Source organism: Periplaneta americana, chromosome 15 (assembly GCF_040183065.1).
Source record: "Periplaneta americana isolate PAMFEO1 chromosome 15, P.americana_PAMFEO1_priV1, whole genome shotgun sequence".
Classification (NCBI taxonomy): domain Eukaryota; kingdom Metazoa; phylum Arthropoda; class Insecta; order Blattodea; family Blattidae; genus Periplaneta; species Periplaneta americana.
Genome location: NC_091131.1, coordinates 17,010,630 through 17,034,269, shown reverse-complemented (window position 1 = coordinate 17,034,269; position 23,640 = coordinate 17,010,630). Strand labels below are relative to the sequence as shown.

General features: G+C 36.4%; 1 long non-coding RNA gene across 2 annotated transcripts in view; it reads left to right on the top strand.

Annotated features, from left to right (window-relative positions):
• Positions 1–10,903: 10,903 nt before the first annotated feature.
• LOC138714685 (uncharacterized) overlaps positions 10,904–23,640 on the top strand; it is a 109,956-nt gene continuing 97,219 nt past the window's right edge. For both annotated transcript variants that reach the window (XR_011336062.1, XR_011336061.1), the window contains exon 1: positions 10,904–11,295. This is a non-coding gene — a long non-coding RNA (uncharacterized lncRNA). The remainder of the gene's footprint in view (positions 11,296–23,640) is intronic.

Genomic DNA, 23,640 nt, shown 5'->3' with positions numbered 1-23,640 from the left:
ACAAATACGAATTTATTGGGGGGATTACTGCCCCAACCATCCCTGCTTTTCTTTCTCCACCCTATACCTCCTTCCTCCTGTATTTTTCTATACTTATCTCTTCCTCTCTACCTACTTTCTAATAAATTGAAATACATGACTTACCTTTGAATTTTGAATATGCCGGGATTCAACCTTAGGACCTTTCGTTTAGTCAACCACTATCCAACCACTGCCATAGCCATTAATTTATGAACAATTCTTAAAAATTTTACTTATGCACAATTAACATCAAATACTTCCGAAGGTATTAAATATATGACTTTATTATTATATATGAGTAATAGAACTGAAATCATAACTTTTCTCTTAACCTTATTACAGTTAGTGTGACAAATACATCTCGAATTAATTAACTTACTTTGTGCAAGGAACTAATATGATAAATATCGAACGATGGCGTTACTACACTTATCCACTATCAATTGTCTTACTATACGTAAATTAAATTGATTCACTATACTGTACTACTCCCTTTAATATTCTATTATTATTGAGGTAAGTTAAATTTTTATAAAACAGTTTTTCATACTAATGTAATGTGCGGACATACATGACATCATATAGGCCTATTACATCATCCACCTTATTGATCGGGGAAAACAGCAACTCCCCTGGATTCTACCGAACCAAAGTAGGTATTAAAAGATTAGGTCTAACTAATTAATAAAGGCTAAACAAATTATTTTAGAAGTTAAAAACAAAGAAAGATTTTTTTTAGTGAAGTACAAATTAAAAATAGAATAATTATATAGAGATAAAATTACTGAAGATTGAAATATTTTTTGCTGGAATAAGAGAACTATGGAGGAAGTTACTCAATGCAGAACTGCACACATTGATTGTGATCGTTGAACAGTAAAAATAGTAACACAGGAATTCTTATAGACTTTGCTCTTTACTGAGCCCCACAAACAATGATCTAATAGTGTAAGGTCAGGTGACCTCAATGGCCAAGAAATGACTCCTCCATGACCGATCCAGCACCCCGGATAGGTTCAATTGAGATAATGGATCATTGACCAGTTGCAACATGCAGGGACCAATCTTGTTGAAAATACATGCTAGCTTGTGTTACCAAAAAAAAAAAAAAAAAAAAAACCAACACACTCAAGTATTCAGCTATAACATACGCACATGAAAGTAGCCAAATAATAAAGGAAAGAGTACAATTTAATGTCATTTTGGCTGCGTTTGCATTAATGTGAGCAGTTATGCGAAGGAAGGGGAGATATTGATGTTGGTTATTTTCAAATAACTGTTTGTTGAAAACCAGTGAGAATAAGACGTATGTTTATTAATGCTTTGCCTTTAGAATCGTCTATACTTTCTCCTCCCAATATATGGTGATTTCCTCCTGAATCACTCTGTATTTTTGTATTCTATTGTTTTAATACATTTGTATGTATGAGTAGACAGTTTGGAAGGTGATATGAATATTTCTACTCATAGAATTAAGGGGAATCTGTACACTGAATTTTGACAAAAAAAAAATGAAATTTTGGTTTTTATCGTTTTTCGGTAGTTTAATATACAGGGTGAGTCAGGAAGAAAGGTACATAGTTTGAGGGATGATAATATTGATGATTTTGAATAAAAAAGTTTATGGTAAGGAGGGGTAAGAGTGCCAGGTCGGGTAAGAGTGTCATGACTGATAAAAAAGTAAATATGTTTCAGTGACTCTTTTCCTAGTTTGATAGCAATAAAAAAAATGGCGGATATGTAGTAACATTAATTTTTCTTGCTTCTTGTGAGGTAAGTTGTGTTTAAATGCATAAGATATGTTTTGATGTATTTTGAAGTAATTTTTTAAAAATGTTTGTCATCGAAAATAGATTAGATAAATAAATTGCAGCTATATTTAATAAAGGCAGTTTAAAAGTACGTATTTACGGATGCAAATTCATGTGTTATTGAAACTGTTCCGTTTATTGATGCTGGGTGGCAGAACTAAAAAGTTGCATATTATGTTTGGGGCAAGAGCATCATATAACTTTGTGGTATCACATTTCTTATTACTTAGAATAATTTTGATTAATTTTATTGAAATTATATAATAATATTAAGAATACCTAATATTTCTAATAATCTAATAATAGTAATATTATACTTCAGGTACTTTAAAATTAACAATGGTACGTAATTATGTTCGGAAGAGTACAAGGTCATCTTATTCGCAAATGGCATTAATATCTGCTATGCAGGATGTCCGAAATGGAAATAGTGAAGCTTCTGTTGCCAGAGAATATGATATTTCAAGATCTACACTCCGGAAGAGATTAAAATTGGATGGTCATGTGAGTCACAAATCCCTACAGGTTATTCTAAATGCAAGAGAATATGGAATTCATATGCTCACCTTTCCACCGCACACTTCACATATGTTGCAGCCTCTGGCCAAGTCACTTTTTGGTCCTCTAAAAACCTAATATAAACAGGAAAGCTCAACATATATGACAAATAACCCTAGCAAGAAAATTATTGAATGTGACATTGCTGATTTGTTTACCAAAGCCTATGGTAAAGCTACTATCAACAATGCAATGAAGGGTTTCAAAGTGACGGGAATAGTTGCTTTAATCCTATGGTTTTTATGAATCTGATTTTGCTGCCTCAGAAGCCTTTTCTGGTAATGTAGCACAAGACATCACAATGAACAACAACAAAACCAATGACTCTACACATTAATAAGGTAACTCAAACAACAGCACTTCAGAAAACCAAGACAGTTTACAGCATGATAAAACTCAACCTTCAGTTGTGAATGATACCAGGAAGATCAGCTCTACGCCAGAAAACCTTCAAAGGATGATTTCAAGGGCCAGTGAATCATTACCATCTACAAGTCGGTCTTTGGAAAACATCAATTCAAATGGCTCTTATAGTATTAAATCACTGTCTCCACTTCCAATTTGTAAAATGGTGCCTACAACAACACCAAAAAAAGAAGGAAGACTGAAACATCTGCTGTTCTTACAAGTAGCCCATATAAAAATGAACTGCAAAATAAAATGAATGATTCAGGGATAAAATCAAACGAAGAATGAAAACACAGAAAAAAAAAAACAAAAAGAAGAAAGAAGGTGAAGAAGCTTCGTCTCAAGCTGTTCTTGACTGCCATACTGATATAAGTGACAATTATTTTTGTGTTATTTGTAATGAAATGTTGAGTTATCCACCTGATGAACCAATGATTCAATGTGAAGAATGCAATGAGTGGTCACATATGGATTGCAGTGACTTTAAGGAACGACAGGGAACCTATACTTGTTATATTTGCAGAGAATAAACTGCAAATAAGTAGTTTTTAAAGTAATAATGTATTTGAACTCTGGTGACACTTTTGCCCCAATACTTCTGACACTCTTACCCAATGTAGGGGGGTAAGATTGTCATATGACATTCATTTATGTTTATTATATTTTTCTTAAAATGTAAGACATACTATCCTTCGAAGAGGTGGAAAAATTCAAATATCTTGGAGCAACAGTAACAAATGTAAATGACACTCGGGAGGAAATTAAACGCAGAATAAATATGGGAAATGCCAGTTATTGTTTGGTTGAGAAGCTTTTGTCATCTAGTCTGCTTAGTCTATTTAGTCTAGTAGTTAGAATTTATAAAACAGTTATATTATCGGTTGTTCTGTATGGCTGTGAAACTTGGACTCTCACTTTGAGAGAGGAACAGAGATTGAGGGTTTTTGAGAATAAGGTTCTTAGGAAAATATTTGGGGCTAAGAGGGATGAAACTACAGGAGAATGGAGAAAGTTACACAACGCAGAGCTGCACGCATTGTATCCTTCACCTGACATAATTAGGAACATTAAATCCAGACGTTTGAGATGGACAGGGCTTGTAGCACATATGGGCGAATCCAGAAATGCATATAGAGTGTTAGTTGGGAGGCCAGAGGGGAAAAGATCTTTAGGAAGGCCGAGACGTAGATGGGAAGATAATATTAAAATGGATTTGAGTGAGGTGGGATATGATGGTAGGGACTGGATTAATCTTGCTCAGGATAGGGACCAATGGCGGGCTTATGTGAGGGCGGCAATGAACCTGCGGGTTCCTTAAAAGCCAGTAAGTAAGTAAGTAAGTGTAAGAGATACTGGATTTTGTGTTTTGTTATTATAGAGTGAAAGAGTAAAACATTTTGAAATTCATTTTGTAAATAATAATTATCATTGGAAAGAGTAACAATCTATGTCAAACCTTAACATGGCACTCTTGCCCTACCTTCCCATATATGAACATATGTCCTGTTCTTAACAGTTTTGGAGAAAACTAATGAAAACAATGAATAATGGGAAAAGTGCAGGTAATAGTAAATTAAAACATTCTTATCTTATGTTCTGTTTAATTGTGTACTTTTCTTTACAGAATATGTTCAAAAAGTCCACCGTCAACTGCAATGCACTTTGCAGTTCTTGTAGAAGCTGCTGTGTTGCTGATCTGGGCTGGTTCGGACATTCCTTTCCTAGAGCACAACCATGTAAAGTGAGCGAGAAGTTCCTCCCTTGTTTCCACTTTGCGCTTGTACACTTCGTTCTTAAGCCAACCTCACATACAGTAATCCATTGGAGTAAGGTCCGGTGACTTTGGTGACCAAGAAATGACTCCACCGCGACCAATCCAACGCCCAAGATAAGTATTCTATTGATTGTATATATTAACATTCCATGGTATTCATACATGCTTACAGCTAGAATATGGAACAAGTCAAAAAACTTAATACTATTATAAAATCTTAATTTGTAGTCACAGTCTAGATGAAATATATACAGACGAGATTTACAATATAGTCTACTAGTACAACACACAGTTTTAATATCAATTTCATTAAGTGTTATTGAATGTCATGAATTCACCTACAGAATAGAAGGCGTGAGAAATTAGGTACTTCTTTAATTTGGCCCTAAGTAATTTTATGTTTTGAGTTTCATTTTTTATATCGATAGGGAGGCTATTAAAAATTTTTACTGCCATATAACGCACTCCTTTTTGATAGCATGATAGACTTGCCGATGGAGTATGAAAGTCATTTTTTGACATGTATTTATGCTATGAACTGTTGAATTAGTTACAAAGTTTTCACGATTACATACAAGGAAGATTATTAATGAAAAGATATACTGCCAAGCCATGGGCATTATTTGTAGATTTTTTAAAATACCCCTACACGACTCCCTAGATTTGGCACCTACTATTATTCTGATTACTCTTTTTTGTAATAGAAATATATTGTTACTATCTGTGGAATTTCCCCAGAATATTATTCCAAAACTCATTACCGAGTGCAAGTATGCAAAGTATATGGTTTTTAAGGTATTGATATTTACTATCTTTTGCATAGATCTAATAGCAAAACAAGCTGAATTTAGTTTGGGGGTAATTTCTTTAATATGATTTTTCCAATTTAACACATTATCGATTTTTAAGCCAAGAAATTTGGTTGTTGTTGTTTCTAATAGGGGCCTATTATTAATTATTGCGCTAGAAATTTGCGACGTTGAATTTGGACACGATTTAAATTGAATTATGTTAGTTTTGTTACAATTTAATACTAATTTATTGGCTGAGAACCAGTCACATATTTTGAAGAGAATTTCCTCTGTTGAAGATTGGAATGCGTTGGAGTTATTGGCTGTAATTACTATACTTGTGTCATCTGCAAATAATATGGGATGACCTACATCTTTTATTAAGGGGGCAAGATCATTTATAAACACTAGAAAAAGTAGGGGACCTAATATAGATCCTGGAGGAATTCCATTATTAATAGTTCCCCATGTCGATGCAGATTTCATAGTTGTATTGATTTCAACTTTCTGTTTCCTATCTATGAGATATGAGTGAAACCATTGGTGTGCAACACCTTTAATTCCATAATAATCTAATTTATCTAGCAGCATTTTATGATTTATACAGTCAAATGCTTTGGATAAATCACAGAAAATCCCTCCAACTTGTAATTTTTTATTAACTTCCTTCAGAATTTTGTCAGTTAAACTAAATGTTTCATTGATTCTACTGCATTCTAATGTCGTTTGGTTGCATCAGCATGTGAGTGCTGATGAAGGACATGAGATTGTCTGACGCCCGTGACTTTCAAACAGCTGTAGCCTATGTCAGATACTGTTAAGAATAGGGCATATCGCGGGTGATCGTGTAAAGGGGGTTAAGTCAAATTGTAAGGTATGTAAACTTCTCTCCTTTAGTACTGAACAAAACCCCTTTGTTACAAACTATGGAGCACTGTAACTGCATCATAGATGGAAGAATAACTTAACACCTTTAACACAAGAGAAAAGTAATTGTGGATAGTTCAAATCTGTACTTATTCCAGTTTAACCAATTCAGACTTAACCCCCTTTACACGAGCATCCGTGATATGTTCATATAAACTTTTTTGTCCAAAATCACCCCTCACACCATGTAACTTTCCTCCTGACTCACCTTGTATGTAAAATGATAATATGATTTTATTTCTTTTAATTGCCAGCTTTTAGCCCTATCTCCAGCAAAAATATTGTAGTAATTCTTAATGTAAAAAATGTTATCAATGAATTTTTTTTCCCCAACTGCTCAGTGGAATTTTAAATTTATTTAGCCAGTTGTATACATAAAGGTGTGTTACATACATCCTATTTTTTTTCTACATTTGTATCTTTTATAACTTCTAAGAAACGTGCACAGAAATTTGATGAATTTAACCCTGTAAGATATGAAAACATTAACATAATTTTTCTGTACTTTCTTATTTTTGTGACATTTATGCACTTTTCTCTGGAAATATTGTATCCAGAAGGCTGAAATTATTGTACAATGTCGATGTGATGGAATTTTACACAGTAGACTAAAAAAATTAAAATTATTTATATCTTCGGCAAAAATAAAAATATTTATTTGATATTTACTATCATTGACTGAGCGAAAACCAAGAAAGTGGTGAACAAAACTACGGATTAAGTAATTAAAAACATTCGGGCTCTGGCTTCCCAGTAGCGGTCGACTTCCTTGGAGGATTTCAGAGCAGGCATTTTGCAAGATGTTGTCTATCCATGTCTTCCTGTTGATGGCACAAAATGCAGGATGCTGATGGAAGGATGCCAAGACGATTGAGGTGTTTACCCAGGATGTCATGTTCAGTGTTAAGACGAAAGCTTGCAACTGCCAGTCTTCTGGGTTCAGGAGGTATATCCTTCAGTAATTTCCTACGTTGTTGCGAAATATTTATGTCCAATTCTTGTTGGTGATTATTTTTTTGTAGTTGCTTGATATATTGTTTTACTGAGCTAAATGACAAAGGTTTCCGTGGGTTTATTTTGAGATTGGCACCCTTCTTATCTAATGTGTCAGCCTGTTCATTCCCATGTAGATTACAATGTCCTGGGATCCATTGTAACACAACTGTTTTGCCACGTTCTTTTAAAGTTGCAAGTATTTTTTGACAATTATTGATTTGTTCTGTGTAGGGGTGGTCAGTTTTATTTATGGACAAAATGGCTGCTTTTGAGTCCGAGAGGATGATAGCGTTTGTGAATTTATCCATATGGAGTAAAAGTTGATTTAAGGCAACATGTATAGCTTCAATTTCTCCATCATATGCAGATAGATTATAACCAACTGGGAGATAGAAGCAAAAAAGATTGCTAAAAATACCAGCTCCTACATTTCCTTGAGGGTCGGTTTTTGAGCCATCGGTACAAATTCTTATCCAATAGTCTTCCGGATATCTGATGTTGACAGTTTCAAGGGCCAATTGTTTTAAATTTTCTTTAATGTGTTGGCTTTTCGTGATTTGTTCTAGGAGGTCTGTTTCTGATTGAATTATATCTATCTGAAGTGGGTTTTGTGCAAGCATTAGAGGTTGGAGATTGGGTATACCCAAAATAAAAATGTAATTTGTAGCAATTTTTAATGCGAAAACTGCTATCAACAAACAAATTTTTTTGCCTACCGCTCAGTGCAATTGTAAATTTATTTAGCCGGTTTTATACATAAAGATTATGTTAGGTATGCCCTATTTTTTCTATATTTGTATCTTTTATAACTAATGAGAAAAATGCACCCAAAATTGAGGAATATTAACATTGTAAGATATGGAAGTATAGGCTCAACTTATTTATAGACTTTGTTTATTTTCTTCGAAATAACTTTCGAGACAAGTTTATAGCTGTGTTCGAGTAAACAGCAGTGGCGGCTCCTGCATATTTCTTAAGAGGAGGAAAGAAGTTAACAGCGCAAAATGACACATTCTTGAGAGAAACATGCTACAAATTAGCCTACATGCATACATGTAAGACCAGATAGTGTTCGGGTTGGCCTTCTCTTTTGTATAGAAATAATCTGTTCTTGTAAACTGAGTTTCCTAAATTGTCCAAAATGTTTTGACTTCCATTCATTGTTGGATAATTGCACAAATTAACAATTACAAGGGAATTCACAAACTCGTAGCATTTTTCGCGCACACTACAGCATCACACGTGTTGGAAGAGACTAGCTACTAACACAACCTGAACCGTTTTACGGAAGTGGGAATGGGAAATAATCTGTTAGGAAAGCGAGAACACTGCACCCATTCACGTGGTCTATGTTGCCACATATACATTTTACAAGTTCAGTATCACATGTTTTTGAAGAATGTCAGTTCTTGTAAAGTCATATTACTATTATTGTTCAAAGCTGCCGGTGGCCGATTAATTTTTTATGTTAAAATAATGTAGTTTGGAGTACTTTCAATTTCAAATATATTTGTACAAAACTGACAACTTGGCTGTTGTCCTGTCTAGTAGACAATGAATGGAAGTGAATTTCAGGGGCCAAAAAGATCTGCAATACTAACGTAGAACTACTTCCTCTTTGTTTCATATAAATCTAACTTCAACTTTCAGATATCCTCGAAAGTTTCAAACCATGAGTAGTAGCTTATATAAAGTGCAATGAATAATATATTTTGTTTTATAATTGAAAAAAAAGTTTATATGGTGTCTTTCATAGCTTTGCGTTAAAACTGTTTTTATTGTGTCTCCTCCTAGATGTGTTATAGTCTGGTTGAATGCAACATCGTTAGATGGCAGCGCTAGCGAGCTTGCTGCATGACCAGTTGGTTTCTATATTTCCTGCCCATGCGCTGATTCAGAGGAGGATCTCCTCCCTAGCCGTTCATTTTCTTGCTTTAAAACTCTGCTTCTGTCTCTCGACGCTAGTGCGTTGTTGTCTATGGGTAGTAAGAATAAAGCTTAAGTACTTTCTCAAGGTTTATACTTTTGAGTATGAGCACTTCCTGTGATTATATACTCGTAACCACTAGAACATACTCATATTCATAAGAATAAAGACATTCTACCTAACCCGAATATATACTCATCTCTACAGCCTTCTTGATCGTTTAAAAGTTAGTATGTACTTGTGTTACCTATCCTCTTTGACCACATTGCACCGTGATGCTCAGTTTTTTTTTATAGACTTTCACATGCTATCCGCATACTGTAGTAGTTTGTGTTTTGCTTTTTATAAATAAATAAATAAATAAGTAAATAAATAAACTAATTAATTAATTAATTAAATAAACAAATAAATAAGTAAATAAATGAATAAATATATAAACATGAAAGAGAGAGAGAATAAGATAAGTGACGTTAATAAACAGGAAACAAGAAAATAGCACTGGGAAATCGTCATTACGGGATGTTGGATAGAGATTACAATCCATTTCTAGAATTCCAGTTATGCTAATTCTATTTTTTATTATAGAGAGTTATATATATATATTGCAATTCAAATTTTACAAAATAAACTGTAATTGTTAATTATATTTAACAATACAATCTAACCTTATAATTTGATAGCCGTTCATATTTTTATAGGTTATGTTTTTTTATGAATAACAAATACGTGTTTAACCTTTTTTCACATTCGCTTTTGTGAAGCGTTAAAGACTTCTGAAGTTCACGTCTTTTTCTGTATTTTTTCCGTGAGGTACTACATCGTTCATAAATTCTGCCATTTTTTTTTTATTTAACTTTAAACTGAACACAAATCAACAAATATTCAGAATTGAGCCTGCTACAAACCATACTCAGAATAACATGAGAACGAACTTATAAATATGAGAATATACTAGCTTTTATTCTTATCAAGCATGAGTATATATTCTGTACAAGATGGACACTTGAGTATATTCTACTATGCTTCCATGTTATGAGTATGTAATCAAAAATGAGTAGGTACTCAAATGTTTTTATTCTTATTAAGAAGAGTATATACTAAAAAAAGTCCAGTATATACTATATACTCATGTTTATTCTTACCACGGTATGTGTGTTAACTGCAGTAAAGGAGGAAAGGATTGACTTTCCTCCACACAAACAATCTCGCATCCTTCTCACAGTTTTCTAGCAGCACATGAGTGCACGTGGTTTAAAACTCGATCAACCGAGGTTTTCTTATAGCTGTGAACTTAAAAATTATCGAATCTTCCTCGAATTTCAAGGCATATATTTCATTTGGTATTTACTTTCAAAAGAAGAAAAATGTGAGGAGGACGTTCCTCCCTTCCCTCCCCCGAGAAACAGCCACTGGTAATAATAATAATAATAATAATAATGTTTTATTTTCGCTGGCAGAGTTAAGGCCATAAGGCCTTCTCTTCCACTCAACCAGCCTTAATCAATACAATACATAAATTTAAATTACAAATATTTTCATTACACTTAAAAGGTTCTCCAGCAATAATCTTCACTACACATTTATTTAAATTTAGATAAATCTTTAAGGTAAAGTAGTAATTTATGAGCTAATTTAATTCAATGAATTATAATTAATTTAATATTTGAGATAGCTAGTAAAATGATGAAAATTAATTTAATATAAGCTTGCTAGGACTATGTTACAGGGAGAATATATATATTTCTATTTCTATAATGAGAATATTAATGTAAAGTAAACAGTGTAAAGGCATTCTTAAGCAAATGACAAACTTGCTTCTTTTATAATTATGCGTGTTTCCACTGAATCCTTTTACTGAGAACAGATGTTGTCGAGTAAACCATGTTTTCACCGTCATTTTACAGAAGACATACCGGCAATATGAAAGCAAGATGAGCTCTGTGGCTGTCATAGAAGAGAGGATGCTTCAAATGGAGGCTATGAATGGTGTGGCACGTTGTCTGCAGACCCTCTGACTGCAGGACAAGACCTGCATTTGCTGCCCTCTGGAGTTCAACACCAGACTGCTAGAGCGGGGAGAAGGTGAGTAGGATGTTATCAATCAGCATTGAGGTGGTGGCCATGATTATTTTGGTTATTTCGTTATGATTGTTTTGGAAAGATACATACGCGGTGATTCTAAATGTTTGTCCTCATTTGAGGAGCATCGTTAAAATAAGTTTTCTACATCTTTGTATTTTTTTCTATGAAGTGAAAAAATCTGGTCTGCTTGTCCAATACTTGCTTTTTAATATCATATTAAAATGGGAGGAAACTCGTTTTCTTATGTCATCGTTGCAGATTTGAATTCTGCATTCATAGAAAGTTGAAAATATGCTGCATGTTAAACTTTTTAAGAATGGACAAAACACGTTTTGAAATATGATTCTACTTAATTGGAGATTTTTTTAATAGTCATGCACTGGCGTTGATTCAGAATTTTCTTTTTAAACAGAGGCTAAGTCAGAACTAAAGATACAACAAATTGACGAACTTTGAAATAGTTCCACTACTTTTCAATAGATGATACTGTTTTATATGATATTCTTATTGAATTTGGTATTCCCAAGAAACTAGTTCGATTAATTAAAATGTGTCTTAGCGAAACTTACAGCAGAGTCCGTATAGGCCAGTTTCTATCTGATGCTTTTCCAATTCACTATGGGCTAAAGCAGGGAGATGCATTGTCACCTCTACTTTTTAACTTCGCTCTAGAATATGCCATTAGGAAAGTTCAGGATAATAGAGAGGGTTTAGAATTGAACGGGTTACATCAGCTTCTTGTCTATGTGGATGACGTGAATATGTTAGCAGAAAATCCACAAACGATTAGGGAAAACACTGAAATTCTACTTGAAGCAAGTAAAGAGATAGGGTTGGAAGTAAATCCCGACTAAGTATATGACTATGTCTCGTGACCAGAATATAGTACGAAATGGAACTATAAAAATTGGAGATTTATCCTTCGAAGAGGTGGAAAAATTAAAATATCTTGGAGCAACAGTAACAAATATAAATGACACTCGGGAGGAAATTAAACGCAGAATAAATGTGGGAAATGGCTGTTATTATTTGGATGAGAAGCTTTTGTCATCTAGTCTGCTGTCAAAAAATCTGAAAGTTAGAATTTATAAAACAGTTATATTACTGGTTGTTCTTTATAGTTGTGAAACTTGGACTCTCACTTTGAGAGAGGAACAGAGATTAAGGGTGTTTGAGCATAAGGTTCTTAGGAAAATATTTGGGGCTAAAGGCTGATTCACAATAAACCGGGAAAGGAATCGACAACGAGAATGGAAATATTATTAAAATAAATGTATCTAAATGTGAGAATTCACAACTAACTATTGTGAATGCTCACATTTAAATGCATTTATTTTAACAATATTTCCGTTCTCGTTCTCGTTGTCGTTTCCATTCCCGGTTTATTGTGAACCAGCCTTAAGAGGGATGAAGTTACAGGAGAATGGAGAAAGTTACACAACGCAGAACTACACGCATTGTATTCTTCACCTTACGTAATTAGGAACATTAAATCCAGACGTTTGAGATGGGCAGGGCATGTAGCATGTATGGGCGAATCCAGAAATGCATATGGAGTGTTAGTTGGGAGGCCGGGGGAAAAAGACCTTTGGGGAGGCCGAGACGTAGATGGGAAGATAATATTAAAATGGATTTGAGGGAGGTGGGATATGATGGTAGAGACTGGATTAATCTTGCTCAGGATAGGGACCAATGGCGGGCTTATGTGAGGGTGACAATGAACATTCGGAAACTTTGCCTGCCTCTACCTCCATATGCCTTGGAGTAAAGTGTTGTCCTTTACACAACAGATAGACTTCGAGGAGCTCTATTCGCCGCACTTATCAGATTTGTTCTCACTGCACATACGGCGTAGTTATGGCTGCGAGAATATTGGCGGAATACTGTCATTGCAAGTTATCTTGAACCTTACATCCCCCAAGTCTGCCTTTGGAACTGCTCGGTACGGCATGTACTCATCAACGTAACGACACGGCAAGGATGCCCCTCCCTCGGGTAACGTGACTCTTTTCAGAAAACATTGGTTCTTTTACCTTACGGCTCTCGGTTATTTGTAAGAAGTCGTCGCTGAACGATTCACATCGTTTATAGTTCACTTCTAGGGTATTGTTACACAACAAGATGGATGCACTGAACGATTCACATCATTTATAGTTCACTTCTGCGAACGATTCCATTGTCTATTGTTACACAACACACTAAACCTGGAGTAATTTAAGCTTATTAATCAAATAAATAATTCTACTTACTGTTTTTTATATGCTCACCTGTATGTAATTTCTATTTTATACATATTTCATTGTTATTTTCCATCCGAAGGTCATTAAGAACGATGAATATTACTTAATATCTCCTATCTTTCTTCAAATAGTGTTTATATGCCATTTTAATTTTCATTTGTTTTCATAAGTTAACAATGATGCACATTGGGAGCAACTTATAAGAAATTATTTTCCTACACAATGCACGCTATATTCACGTTGTTTTGGAATTATTAATCGAAGATGGTTTGCTTATTGTTTATTACACGCACATTTGTATGTAATTTCTATTCCATACGGTTTTTTTTCTATCCCAAGATCATTAAGAATGGTGAATATCGTTCATGCTTGTTTCTTGTATTTCTTAAAATAATGTTATGTGGCATGTTAGTTTTTATTTGTCGTTATTTACGTAAAAATGATGCGCCAAAAAATAAAAAATAATAATAATTTCGTACTCACTCCACATCCTATGTATTTACATTTGTTTTTCAGTAATTTATTAAAGAATGTACCGGTATTTAAAAGACTAATAATTTAGAAACATGTCACATAAATCATCCTTGTGCCAAAAGAGAATGCTCCCTGGACCAAATTATCGTATTTTGCAGTGGTCGTCAGTACTCGCTGAAATGGGTAATAATAATATAATAAAATAATGTTGTACGTAGCATTTAGAAACATGTTACATAAATCATCCTTGTGCCATAAGAGAATGCTCCCTGGACCAAATTATCGTATTTTGCAGTGGTCGTCAGTACTCGCTGAAATGGGTAATAATATAATATAATTGTTTTGCACGTAGCAAGCGGGGTATTGGGGCTGCAAGCCCTGATGATGATCCTACGTGTAGCACATGATGTAAAAAGCGGGGTATCGGGGCTACAAGCCTCGATGATGATCCGACGTGTAGCACATGATGTAAAAAGCAGGGTATCGGGGCTCCAAGCCCCGATGATGATCCGATGTGTAGCACATGATGTAAAAAGCGGGGTATCGGGGCTGCAAGCCCCGATGATGATCCGACGTGTAACACATGACGTAGAAAGCGGGATATCGGGGTTGCAAGCCCCGATGATGATCCGACGTGTAACACATGACGTAGAAAGCGGGGTATCGGGGCTGCAAGCCCCGATGATGATCCGACATGTAGCACATGATGAAAAAAGCGGGATATCGGGGCTGCAAGCCCCGATGATGATCTGACGTGTAGCACATGATGGAATTAGCGGGGTATCGGGGCTGCAAGCCCCGATGATGATCCGACATGTAGCACATGATGAAAAAAGCGGGGTATCGGGGCTGCAAGCCCCGATGATGATCTGATTTGTAGCACATGATGAAAAAAAAGCGGGGTGTCGGGCACTTAAAAGTGCCTTTTCGAAAGCATGGTGATGCGCATTTGACAAACGCAGTGTACTTACTTTCTAATAATCCCTTTTTATTTTTCGTTATTTACGTAAAAATGATGCGCCAAGAAATAATAATTTCGTACTCACTCCACTTCCTATATTCACATTTGTTTTTCAGTGATTTATTAAAGAATGTACCGGTATTTAAAAGACTAATAATTTAGAAACATGTTACATAAATCATCCTTGTGCCAAAAGAGAATACTCCCTGGACCAAATTATCGTATTTTGCAGTGGTCGTCAGTACTCGCTGAAATGGGTAATAATATAATAATATAATATAATTATGTTGTACGTAGCAAGATCGATTATTCAATTGAGAAGATATTTTATGAGGTTGTCATGACTGAGATATCTATTGTCAATTGCTTTTATTTGTCAGAAGGCCTTGACTGACGGGTATATAAGGACCGGCGCTCTTAGGGGTGGAGGTCGGGGTTTGGGATGGCCCACAAGTAACAAGGGAGAGAGACACCTAGTATTTTAAAGATTTATATCGTTCACTAGATGAGTTGATTCAACTAACCTGGAAATAATGTGAATCGTTCAGCGACGACTTCTTGTAAATAACCCGGCTCTCTACTGTAAAAGAACTTGGTTCAATACAGACATCATCTTCTCTCGATACTCCGGTTTTGAGAGGAGAACATGGTTTCGTAGCAGGTTTTAATTCACCTGTAATGAGTAAGTATTTAAATATAATCGTGTGTACACTCCTCTCTCATCTGGGCTGGGGACCGGCAATGGCGGAGTTACTACAGCTACTTCTGTACATTATATAGGCCTGCATGACTTACACCTTCAGCTAATATGTAGTCTACATATTCTTATAACAATATTTTACAGGCTTATTATTTGAATTTACATTAATTTACAATTATACACAATCCATATCCCTATCGTTGCTGCCATCATCGCTTGTTCCAAAATTAATTATTTCGTCAATGGCATCATCCATTCGGAATTATCTTCTTAATCTTCTTTCTGAACACGATAGAATTCTTCGATTATATCCCGAATAACATGTTGATCGAAGTCGTCCACTTCAACTTTACACAAATCTAATTCTGGAATGAAATAATATGTTTAGTAGAACCATAAGAAAATAATAACTTGCAACAGTAATTCCTTATGTCACTCATAATGCACACACTATTGTACATAACTATTATAGCAATAATTTCTAAACATTACATAACTATTCTTTCCCAGAGTAGTGTGAGGTTCATTCGGTTGTAATTCAGTATTATTCTTAATTCTCTTCACGGAACTAATACTTTTGCCAGAGTATTTAGCCGCTCTCTCATATTCCTTATCAAGAGGTTCCAGCAAACATTTGTTTAATTTTTTCTCCTCGCAACGCTTAATAAATTATATTTGCGGTAATTTCTCTTTCTCGGCTATGGATAACAGCGTTACTTTTTCCCCGCGGTAGTGTGATTTCACCATAATTACTACCCTGTGGTTGCTGCTCCATGGTAGCACTACTGGTAGGCAGTGAAGGAAATAGTACTATGTTTCTTGACAAGAGATTATGCTGCGGAGCATGCGCAAACAACTCAGTTCGCTCCACCCGCTTTACGCGCTTCCTTCCCTCTGCCCCTCTGTCCCCGCTCAGAAGGTTCAAGATACCTTGCAATAACAGTACAGGTATTTGATAATTTGTTCTTGAAAATCACCTTGTGTTCGAGATTCCAATTTTGATCACATCGTCTCTGAAGTAAGTCAAGGGTCAATACAACACCGCATCCCATTCCTCGATATCGCCATTATTTACGGAGATTAGAGACTGAAACATTTTAGGTAGTCAGAAAAAAGTGTAGAAATAGAGTGCAACGGATTTGCTCGATTTTATTGGTGATTACTAGTAAACATGCGGGGATGCTACAGTGAAAAGAGCAGGTCTCTGAGTCCCTTCGTTCTCCTTGTGTAGAGAAAAGTCCGTTTTGGAAAGTCAAAATGACCATTTTTTTGAAAATTTGCCGGCCTCTACAGTCCATATGCGTGGGAGCAGATGGTTGTCCTTTGCACTACAGATAGAGTTTGAGGAGCTCTATTTGCCCCACTTATCAGCTTTGTTCTCACAACACATACGGCGGAGTTATGGCAGCGAGAATGTTGGTGGAGTAGAGGTAAAGCCTTGATTTTTTTTTTTTTTTTTTTTTTGAAAATCAGCTTGTGTTCCGAATAAAATTCCCAATTTGATGCTGTTGTGTCCAAAGTAAGTCAAGGGGGAATACAGTACCATGTCCTGTTCCTCGATATTGCCATTATTTCCGGAGATTAGAGACAAACTTTTTAGGTATTCAGAAAAAAGTCTAGAAAAAAATTGCAACGGATTTGCATATTCATTCCCAATTCACTCCTGAGGCACTCCCAATTCACTCCTAACTTCCGATCCACTCCTGAGTCATTCCCAGTTCACTCCTAAGTCACTCCTCAGTCGCTCCTGAGTCACTCCCGAGTCACTTATCGTTATCTCCCGATTCACTCCTAAGACACTCCCGATTCACTCATAAGTCACACCCAATTAACTCCTAAGTCACTCCCGAGTCACTCTCGAGTTGTTCCCGGTCCACTCCCAATTCATCCTGAGTCACTCCTAAGATACTTTTTTTCTCTACTGAGTCTCACCATAATTGCTCCCATCTACTCCCCATCCACTCCCGATTTACTCCTGTGTCACTGCAGATTCATTCACGATTTACTACTGAGTCGCTCCCGATTCACTTTGGAGTCACGCTCTATTCACTACCGATTAAGAGCTAAGTCTATCCCGATTCACTCCTAAGCCATTTCCTGTTCACTCCATACTCGCACCCGATTCACTCCTGTCAAGATTCACTCTCGAGTCACTCTCGTTTACCTCCCGGCTCATTGCCAACTCCCTCCTGCGTCAGCCGAGTCACTCCCAATTTACACAATTCACTCCCGATTCTTTCCTAAGACACTTCCGATTCAAAACCGATTCACTCCAAAATCACTCCCGATCCACTCCTGAGTCACTCTCGAGTCAATCTCTCGGTCCAGACCCGATTCGCTCTTACGTCACTCCCGGCTCACTCTTAAGTCACTCCAGATTCACTCCTTTGTCACTCGATTTTCTATTCGTCACTCCCCATTCACTCATACGTCACGATACGCTGGTGGGTCACTCTGTTCACTCTTGGGTCACTTCCGGTTCACTATTGGGACAGTCGGTTCACTACCATGTCACTCCCGATTCACTCCTGTAACTTCCGATTCAATCCTGTCGCTAACGAGCCACTCGATTCACTCTTGCGTCACTCCCGAATCACGCCTTAATAGCTCCCGAGTCAGTCGAAACAACTGACGAATCACTCCTGAGTCACTTCCAAAAAAAATAAAAAAAGAAGATTAAAAAAAATTCCAAAAAAAAAAAAAGAAAATTTTCACAAAATAATAAAAACGAAAAGATATTAGAAAAGTGGGAAAAAAAAATATATAAAAAAACAAAGAAAAAATGTAAAAAAAAATTAAAAAATCGGAAAAAAAAAATGTTCAATGAAAATACGAGACAAGTGTCCTAACAAATCAAATCTTATCAAAATCAAAAATATATTTTCAAAAGATAAACCAAAAAAAAAAAACTAAAGAAAATTGAATAACAAAAATGTTTTAGAAAAAAGGATGCCGCTACAGTTAAAAGGATAGGCCTCTGAGCCGTTTCCTTCTACTTGTGTAGAGAAAATTCTGTTTTGGAAGGGCAAAATGACCATTTTTTGTAATTTTGCCGGCCTCTACCGTCGAAACGAACGGGATAGAGAGTTGTTCTTTACACCAGAGATAGACTTCGAGGAACTGAATACAACGCACTTATCATCTTTGTTCTTACTACATGTATTGCGGAATTATGGCGGGATAGAGTGCTGTCCTTTACACCAGAGATAGAGTTCGAGGAGCTGAATTCAACGCACTTATCAGCTTTGTCCTCACTACACGTACTGGGGACTTATGGCGGCACGAATGTCAGCGGAATAGTGGTTTAAACCCTTGATAGAGAGTTGTCCTTTACACCAAAGATAGAGGTCCAGGAGCTGAATTGAACGCACTCTTCGGCTTTGTTGTCACTCCACGCACTGCGGAGTTATGGCGGCTAGAATGTCGGCGGAATAGTGGTTTAAAACCTTTCCCATTTTTTTTTTTCGAAAATCAGCTTGTTTTCGCGATTCCCATTTTGAGGCTATCGTGTAAGAAGGAAGTCAAGGGGGAAAACAGGACCGCATCCCGTTCCTCGGTAGCGCCATTATTTCCGGAATTAGAGAACAACCGCATCCCGTTCCTCGGTAGCGCTTGGAGCTGAATTTTCGAAAATCAGCTTGTGTTCACGAATCCCGTTTTGAGGCTATCGTGTAAGAAGGAAGTCAAGGGGGAATACAGGACCGCATTCCGTTCCTCGGTAGCGCCATTATTTCCGGAATTAGAGACCAAAATACTTTGGGTACCGAAAAAATAAGTGCAGAAAAAAGTGCGACGGATTTGCTCGATCTTCACGGTAATTATTGGTGGACATGCGGGGATGCTACAGTTAAAAGGACGGGTCCCTGGGCCGCTTCGTTCTCCTTGTGTAGAGAAAAGTCTCTTTCGGAAGGTCAAAATGACCGATTTTTTAAATTTGCGGGCCCCTCCCGTCCAAACGCACGGGGATAGAGAGTTGTCCTTTACACCAAAGATAGAGTTCGAGGAGCTGAATTGAACGCACTCTTCGGCTTTGTTGTCACTTCACGCACTGCGGGGTTATGGCGGCTAGAATGTCGCATTTTTTTTTTTCCAAAATCAGCTTGTGTTCGCGATTCCCGTTTTGAGGCTATCGTGTAAGAAGGAAGTCAAGGGGGATTACAGGACCGCATCCCGTTCCACGGTAGCGCCATTATTTCCGGAATTAGAGACCAAAATACTTTGGGTACCGAAATAATAAGTGCAAAAAAAAGTGCGACGGATTTACTCTATTTTCACTGTAATTATTGGTGGACATGCGGGGATGTTACAGTTAAAAGGGCGGGTCCCTGGGCCGCTTCGTTCTCCTTGTGTAGACAAAAGTCTCTTTTGGAAGGTCAAAATGACCGATTTTTTAAATTTTGCGGGCCCCTCCAGTCCAAACGCACGGGGATAGAGAGTTGTCCTTTACACCAAAGATAGAGTTTGAGGAGCTGAATTCAACGCACTCTTCGGCTTTATTCTCACTTCAAGCACTGAGGAATTATGGCGGCTAGAATGACGGCATTTTTTTTTTTCGAAAATCCACTTGTTTTCGCGATTCCCGGTTTGAGGCTAACGTGTAACAAGTAAGTCAAGGGGTAATACAGGACCGTATCCCGTTCCTCGGTAGGGTAATTATTCCCGGAATTAGAGACCGAAATACCATAGGCAGGGAACGGATTTATATGGACTAAAAATATATGAAATATGTAAATATATATGTAGTTATTTTTACCAAAATATGGAATTAAATATGGATTTTTACCAAAATATGGAATTAAATATGGACTTAAAATTATAAAAAAATGACTATGTACGTTAAATATTGGTACATTTTAATCAAACTAAACAAAAAATATAATGGACGTACCTTATCTTCCAATGTAGTTTCAACAAAACACAATTTTTATTGTCTGTTACCATAACAATAGGTTACAAACATTTCTTTCAAGTGCTGAAAAGTGAATCTTCTTCTATTGTCTCTGAGGATAGATTTATACTGACTAAAAGAGCGTTCGACGTCACAAGAAGTAACTGGTACATAATTCAATTTCACAATGTCTGCTGGGGATAAGTCCAAGTTAATCTTCACTGTTGATTCACCACTCATCACAGCAACAACCTTTTGTAGTTCTTCATATCCAGGGTTTTTTGAAAGTACAGTGTCCACCTTAGCTCTTACTGCATCTGCAACTTTACCTCTACCACGATTCAGTTGTTCCACAGTACTATTTATAATTTCAAAACTTTCAGATAGTGAAAGGTGCCTATTTTGGAGACTTTTGAGCGTTTTTATGATGCATGAAAATGTATGCTGAATGTGAGCTAAGTCATTCTTCACACTTATGTCACAGGTAACTGTTTTCGCAGTATCAATTGAGACTGCATCTTCAGAGTCCAATGCAAGGAGAACATTGTTAATAGAGTCTATATGTTCGGCATAATATTCAACTGCTTCTAGCCATGTACCCCATCTAGTTAAAATTGGCTTTGGTGGCAATGGAATTTCAGGGTACATTTCTTTCAACACGTTAACTCTACTGGGAGCTTTGAGAAATACTTTTTTCACTGATGAAATCAACAAATCTACTTTAGGGAAATTGTCTCTGACCACTTCTGCCACACGATGAAATGCATGCGCCACACAAGTAAAATGAGTCAATTTAGGATATACAACAGATAATGCTTGTCCAGCTTTGACCATATAAGGGGCAGCATCGCTAATAAAGAATAACACATTATCGTACATAATACCCTTTGGCCACAGGATACCCATAGCTTCGTTGAACAGTTTAACTATAGTTTTGTTATTGCACTTTTCTAGAACATCACAATGTAAAAGAATTCGTTCAGAATATTGTTCACTTAACAAACCGATAACTACATTACCAACAAGTCTACCTTCTTTGTCGGGAGTCTCATCAATGGAAACCCAAATTGAACTATCTTTAGTTTCATCTCTTATCTTCTGTATTGTCTCATCGTAGATGGATGGAGCATACGTCTTCCTAAGTGTTGACTCATCCGGGATTGTATGTTGAGTATATTTTTCAAGGAATTCCCTGAAGACCTTATTCTTTAGTTTGTAGAGAGGAATATCAGCAGAGATGAGAGAACGGCACAGGTCGATGTTAAACTCAGATCTTACATTCGATGTTGTTGGTTGTGTTAAAAACAATTGTCTCTGCTTGGAATTTAGTTGTTTGTTGGCCTGATGTTTACTAGTTGTAATGTGTTGTTGCACCAGGAACTTTTGTGTAGATGATACTGCACACTGACACAAATTACAAAATAATATTTTATTGTCAGTTGATAAACCATCTTCTTTAAATTCTGAAATGTAACTTGTTAGTTTTGATTTTAAATTGACTGAATGACGTACTTTTGGCATATTTACCGTCTTTATAGTATGATTTACAAAACTGAACCTATGTGTACTCTGACTGGCATTTAACTGTTGAGCTGCACAACTGAAGTCTGTTAAAAATTTTAAATTAAATTAATACAGTTTTGTAACTTACTTTCCCATTGTTGATAGGACTGCTAATTTTCAAATAACTCTGATGTTAAAGGGATTACTGAACATGTGTTTAAATCTCTATTGTTGAAATGTATTTTTAAAAGTTAATGGAATTTTGTTTTGTTTTATTGTTAAACCTAATATAATATGGACTGTTTTATATGAAATATGGAAAATATATGGAAATTAACGAAAATATGTACTAAACTCTAAAATATGGAAAAATATGGAAAATAAAAGTAGGATTTTTCAACCCTACACATTGTGAAACATAAAGATAATGCAAAATATAAATTATATTAGCTTTATAAGTAAATATGTATTTACATATAAATCCTTTCCCTGACCATAGGTACGGAAAAAAAAGTGTAGAAAAAAGTGCGGAGGATTTGCTGGATTTTCACGGTGGTTATTACTGAGTATACCTGGATGGTACAGTTAAAAGGGCGGGCCCCTGGTTCGCTTCGTTCTCCTTGTGTAGAAAAATTTCTTTTTTGGAAGCCAAAATGCCCGTTTTTTGAAATTTTGCCGGTCTCTCCTGTCGAAACGCACGGGGATAGAAAGTTGTCCTTTACACAAGGGATAGAGTTTGAGGAGCTGAATTCAACGCACTCTTCGGCTTTATTCTCACTTGAAGCACTGACGAATTATGGCGGCTAAAATGTTGGCCGAATTTTTTTTCGAAAATCAACTTGTTTTCGCGATTCCCGGTTTGAGGCTATCGTGTAACAAGCAAGTCAAGGGGGAATACAGGACCGCATCCCGTTCCTCGGTAGGGTCATTATTCCCGGAATTAGAGACCGAAATACCATAGGTACCGGAAAAAAAAGTGTAGAAAAAAGTGCGGCGGATTTGCTGGATTTTCACGGTGGTTATTACTGAGGATTCCTGGATGCTACAGTTAAAAGGGCGGGCCCCTGGTCCGCTTCGTTCTCCTTGTGTAGAAGAATTTCTTTTTTGGAAGGTCAAATTGCCCGATTTTTGAAATTTTGCCGGTCTCTCTTGTTCAAACGCACGGGGATAGAAAGTTGTCCTTTACACCAGAGATAGAGTTTGAGGAGCGGAATTCAACGCACTCTTCGGCTTTATTCTCACTTGAAGCACTGAGGAATTATGGCGGCTAGATTGTCGGCAGTATAGTGGTTTAAACCCTTCCCACTTTTTTTTTCGAAAATCAACTTGTGTTCGCGATTCCCGGTTTGAGGATATCGTGTAACAGGTAAGTCAAGGGTTAATAGACGACCGTATCCCGTTCCTCGGTAGGGTCATTATTCCCGGAATTAGAGACCGAAATACCATAGGTACCGGAAAAAAAAGTGTAGAAAAAAATGCGGCGGATTTGCTGGATTTTCACGGTGGTTATTACTGAGGATACCTGGATGCTACAGTTAAAAGGGCGGGCCCCTGGTTCGCTTCGTTCTCCTTGTGTAGC